At 37.3% G+C, this 6,063-nt stretch overlaps 1 pseudogene; it reads left to right on the top strand.

Moving 5' to 3' along the window:
• The first annotated feature begins 2,354 nt into the window (after positions 1–2,354).
• On the top strand, positions 2,355–3,936 carry LOC103077266 (inositol polyphosphate 1-phosphatase pseudogene; annotated as a pseudogene).
• Positions 3,937–6,063: the final 2,127 nt, after the last annotated feature.

Below are 6,063 nucleotides of genomic sequence, written 5' to 3'. Positions count from 1 at the left end.
TTACCTCTTCCATGTTTTGTTTTATGTTTCTGAAGTCATATTTTACAGCTTTTAACTTTGTGTGTCCCTTAACTACTTATTGTAGTTACAGTTAATTTTACAAATTTATTCTTTTAATGTTCATACTAGCTTTTTAAATGGCTGATTCACTTCCTTTACTATATATTTGCCTTTACCAGTGAGATTTTTTCCTTTTATGTATTGTTTCTAGTTATGAACTTTTCTATTCTGCTTAAATAAGTTTCTTTAACATTTCTTGTAAGAGTGGTTTAGTGATGATGAATTCTTTAGCTTTTGCTTTCCTGGGAAACTCTACCTCTCCTTCAGTGATGAGTGATAACTTTGCTGGGTAGAGTATTCTTGGTTGTAAGGTTTTGTTTTGTCCTTTCAGCACTTTAAATATATTATGCCACTCCCATCTGGCCTGAAAAGTTTCTGCTGAAAAATCAGCTGATAGTCTTCTGGGAGTTCTCTTGTATGTGGCTAGCTTTTTTGTTTGTTTCCTTGCTGCCTTTAAAATTCTCTCCTAATTTTAACTTTTGTCATTTTAATTATATATCTTGGTGTGAATCTCTTTGGATTCATCTTGTTTGGGCCTCTGTGCTTCCTGGATATCTGTTTTCTTCCCCAGGTTAGGGAAGTTTTCAGCCATTATTTCTTCAAATAAATTTCTGCCCATTTCTCTCTCTCTCTTCACCTTCTAGGACCCCTAAAATTAAAATGTTAGTATGCTTGATGTTTTTTCAGAGATCTCTTAAACTATATATGTATTTAGTTCTTTTTTCATTTTGCTATTACGATTGGTTGATTTCCACAATTCTGTCTTCCAGATCACTTATGCATTCTTCTGTATCATCTAATCTTTTTTTTATTCGCTGCATGTACTTTTATTTTAGTTACTATATTCTTCATACCTGATTGGTTCTTTTTTATATTTTCTAACTAACTCCTTGTTGAAATTCTCACTGTGTTCCTTCATTCTTCTTCAGAGTTCAGTGAGCGTTTTTATGACCATCACATTGAACCCTTTATCAGATAAATTTATTTCATTTGGAATATATTTGGCTCCTCATTTTGTTTGACTTTCTGTGTTCTTTTTCTATAAATCAGGCAAAACTGTTACCTCTCTTGGTCTTGAAAGCATGACCTTATGTAGGAGCCTTTCCTATATAGATTGCCTGTGTTGGGTAGCTTGGCAGGTGGACTGGGGCTGCAGCAGACACAGGCTGGAGGGTCCTGGAGTACACTGAACTGGGGCTGCCTTGGCTAGATGGCTGGATCTGGAATTGGTGCAGGCCAGGTTTTTCCTGGGGTGCACTGGGCAAGTTGCCTTGGCGTGGCTGGAACTGGAGAGGGCATGGCCAGGGGCTTGCTGGAGTGACCTTGGCAGACTGGCTGGAGTGCCAGATGCCTCTGTGCCAGGACTCAGATTGAGTAAGATTTTATGTGTACCCTTTAAGAGTGGAGCCTTGGTTTCCTATAGCCCTCTGGCTCTCCTGGGCATAAGCCCCACTGGTTTTTGAAGCCAGATGTTATGAGGGCTCAACTTCCTGGTGTGGGTCCCCAGGGCTAAGTTGCCCAGTGTGAAGCTCAAACCCCTTGTTCCTTATGGAGGACTGCCGTGTTTGTTATATCCCCTGCTGCATGTGGTCATCACACCTGGGATATGGATGCTGATTACATTGAGTCTCTGCCCCTCCTACCTTCAATATGGTTTTTTCTTTATATCTTAATTATAGAAGAGCTGTTCTACTAGTCTTCAGGTTGTTCTCAGAGAAAGTTGATCTATATATAGTTGTAGTTTTGGTTTGTCTGTGGGAGGAGATGAGCTCATGATCTTTCTACTTTGCTATCTTGATCCTGCCCCTTGTCATATATTAGTTTCCTACTACTGCTGTTTTTTTTTAATTCAATGCAAGTGAAGTCTTTAACTTCATTTTATATAACTTCTATATTTAAATAACTTCTATATTTTTCTTAGTTTTATATATAATGTATTAATTTTGTTAACCTGGATAATAACTAAATAATGTAATAATCCATATTTTGTCATCAAATTTCTACTGGTCATGTATGCCTACACGGTTTGTAAACTTTCTAAGAACATTGGAAGCTGGTACAGTGCAACCTTTTTTTGATTAGGATACTTAGCTAGAGAGAAAGTAAATTATAGTTGAACTAATTTTATTTAGTGACAATTTAAATGTCTAAAATTTTATTTTATCATGCCACAGGAATATTATTCACTTTGAAATTTAAACTTAAATTCCCTCAAGTCAAATTTGTTGTGTTTTGATTGATTTATTTAATTGGCCTTTGTTTCATTAGTAATCATCTGTAATTAGGAATACTAGATGCTTTTGAAAATGTTTGAAATGACATATGTTGCTACCTTTTGTACAACAGTAGAGCTTCTTAGCAAAGTCCTTAATGGTAACAAGTTGGCATCTGAGGCATTCGCCAAACTTGTTCATCAGGATGTCACCTTTATGTACCCAACTCTGGATTCAGTAGAAGTCAACATTCCACAGGACATTTTGGGAATTTGGGTGGATCCCATAGATTCAACTTACCAGTGTATAAAATGTTCTGCTGATGTTAAATCCAACCAAGGAATCTTCTCCTGTGGACTTCAGTGTGTCACCATCTTAATTGGTGTCTTAATTGGATATACAAATAGGGGTGTCCCTGATGTTTGTCATCAACCAGCCTTTGTATCACAAGACCTAAACACTCTCAGTTGGAAAGGACAGTACTACTGGGGCTCTTCTTACATGGAGACCAATATCCATGCATTTCAGCCCCCATTTCTAAAAGAAACGGTAATGAAATGCAGAGCCAACTGACCAAAAACACAGCTCTCAGGTGGAATTCTCCCACTGGTTTTCAGCTATCAGTACAAGTGAAAAGGAGACTATCAAAATCTCACTGCCACCTCTGTTACTGGGTTGGTGTGCATTGTGTCAAATAGCTTCAACTGAGGAGGTCAACAGAAGACCTGGGCCAGCAATCTCGGTCCTTATGATAGCAAGTAAAGAATTGCAGACTACCACTTTGGGCTTAAGCACAAAGCAAAGTTTATTAAAGCATAGTTGTAATCTCAGAGTGAGAGCGGGCTGTTTCTGCAAAGTGAAACCAGCCCTCCTGTACAGGTTTAAGGTTGTTTATAAGGAGAGTTCTGCGAGGAGGTGGGGTGTGATCATGGGTGAGTGACAGGGGATCATTATTTGATTCACAGTCCTGAGTTATGTAACAGGTTCATTATTGTGCATGCCCTTACCCTGGCTTCACTAAGAAAAGCCCATGGGGCAGGGGGGAGCAAAACCACATGCAGATTTTATTATAATGATGGTATAATGAGTTTGGGTTTACTCTAGGTTTTATATGCCTGTCTAGTCTGGGCATGAGCAGCCCGGGGAAGTTCCTTCGTGTTACTGTGCTCCCTCTTTATTAGGAAAAGTTGCCCACCACCTGACCATAGTTTTGCCTGTTCTGGGTGGAGTCAGGAGGGGAGGGTTCCCAGATGGTTGGGGTGTGACTTGATTATTCCCCTCTTTTCACCAGTGTCACCTCCTTGGTGCTAATGTCTGACTAACTACCTAACACTTGTATGTGGAGATAGCCTATTCCAGGCAGCTAAGGCTGCTTACAAGAGCCCTGAGTTGTCCAAGGTCTTGCTGACATTTATATATTTTCAGAAAAGATATATCTTTTCACATTCAAGTGGGCGTCTTGTACTGTTAATGTCAAACTCAGGGCCATGGGTGAGGGAATGGTAAACTTAAAAGAATTCTTGGAATGGAATCCAGAAACTGGAGTTGGTACCACATGGAAAATGAAGGTGCCACTGCAGTAAATCAGTTGGGCAATAAGGGAGGACTAATTGCATACAGATCAAGAAAGCAGCAAGAGACATTTCTGAGCTTCCTCATCTAAAGTCTTGAATCTGCAGCTACACACTCCATAGATAACCTTTGTCCTCATATGCTTATAAACTGAACTGTGAAACTATTTTTCACATCTCTATCTTTTGAAGGTAGTTTTGTGCTTGTTTTGAAGGTGAATAGTAAACATTCACCTTCCTCTTTTGAGGAGCATATATATATCACTAAGTTCTAATAACATTTTTTTCTGTATTGTAAAATGTGATCTTGGAATAGTTTTTATTTTCTCCAAAATTCATTTTTTCCTGTTGATTAAATCAAGATGTGTCCTGCTTGTTTATAAACTTCTGATAAATTCAAGCAAGGGTAAATGCCCCACATAAATTTATTACTATTATTATTGTTTTATTTTTTAAGTATTACCAATCAACTATATACTGTTGCCACTTATAGTAATATAAAATTGCTGTCTACATGTGTTCTAATTAGGAACCTGTACTAGGGTATTTAATGAGAGCCACTCTACCTGATAAGACAATTTCAAGGTTCTTTGCATGATGAACATTTGTTACTCGCCTCACTGCCCATTGTGGTTGGTGGGGAGGAGGAAAAGGATACTCTACCCCACATAGTCATTCAGGGAACAAGGTGTCTTTTATACTTCAGTCTGCCATTATTAGTACATGGCTTCAAGGTTAGCCTGGTATCTCCCTGAAAGAAGAGGGTAAGCATAGAGTATTCCATAGAGATTTTAGGGCATAGAATTTGTATATGTAATTTGCATCCACTTTCAAATGTCCAGAACTCAGTCACATGGCCCTGAAGTGTAGACAGTGCTACATTGTAGAAAAACTACAGTTTTTCTGTATAGTTAGGGGGAAAAGAAAATAATTTGGAGAAAGAACAACAAAGCATCCGTCAGACTAAGTATCCAAGTAAGATTGGCATTTGAGAAAAGTTTTGAACACCAACATAGAATATTATTTCTTGGGATAAAACACTGAATTTAAATACAGTAAACTAATTTATTATTAGGTACATCAAATTAGCAAAGGACACTGACAATTTTTCTTCCATAGATAAGATTTTATTCCATACAGTAACACTTTGTTAACATCCCTCCTTCTTGCTCTGGTTTTGAAGTACAGAAATAATATTGATTTTTAAAAGCCTGGACAAAGAAGTCTTAGTTATAATTATTATCTGCAAAAGACAAAGACAGTTTAATGTCAATTTGAGACTAATTAATATACCATAAATTATTTTATTCAGTAAGGCTTTGAAATTTTCATTTAATTTATTTCTGAAAAGATTCCAGATTGACATAGTGGCAGGAGTGAAATATCACATCTCAATTGAGAATTCAAACGTTGATGAAAATGAGTAGCAGAATTTCAAGCTCATGAATCTTGAGCAGTTAAAAAGCAAGTCTTTAAGAATGTGAGACTCTGAAGAGGATTATGAAATTGAATACTTTAATGACTTCATTGAGTTCTTAGGAATCATCTTTGATATAAAATTAACATTTTATACACACAATGTAAATGTTAATTTTATTAGGATGCTTACACATATTAGAATACTTGCATATTGGAATATGTTTTTAGTTTCCTCCTGAGAATGCCACATGTTCAATAAACAGACCTGCTTCTCTCTCTCTCTCTCTCTCTCTCTCTCTCTCTCTCTCTCTCTCTCTTGCGGGCACGTGCACTTGCGTTCTCTCTCTCTCTCTCTCTCTCTCCCTCCCCCTCTCCTCCTCTCCTCCTCTCCTCCTCTCCTCTTGCTCTTTCTCTCTGTTCATCTGTCTTTCTGAGAAAGCAGCTGGTCTTTATCCTTATAATACTTCTCCCCTTTCACTCTAAGGGTTGCCAATCAACACATTTAATTATGCATTTGACTTTATTTTCACAGCACAATGATTATGTGATGACTGGATAGTGTTGACATCAGTGTAAGTAGTTAAAAGTCTGAAAATAAATTAATCTGCTAATTATTTAGAATGCTTGACGGCTCTGATCAAACATTCTTTGTCAGCCTTTTCTAAGATGAAGAGTTTAGCAGGATTTATTTATCAAAAACTGTTAGGGACATCCACTCAAAGTTATCATGCAATATTTGATGAAAGATTCTCAGAGCCTTTAATACTCCATTATATATTTTGAATCTATAGACGGTGCAT

The sequence above is a fragment of the Lipotes vexillifer genome, unplaced genomic scaffold (assembly GCF_000442215.2).
Source record: "Lipotes vexillifer unplaced genomic scaffold, Lipotes_vexillifer_v1.1 scaffold530, whole genome shotgun sequence".
NCBI classification, from domain to species: Eukaryota; Metazoa; Chordata; class Mammalia; order Artiodactyla; family Lipotidae; genus Lipotes; species Lipotes vexillifer.
Note: the sequence above shows the minus strand (reverse complement) of the source record. Positions and strands in the feature narration are given on the sequence as shown.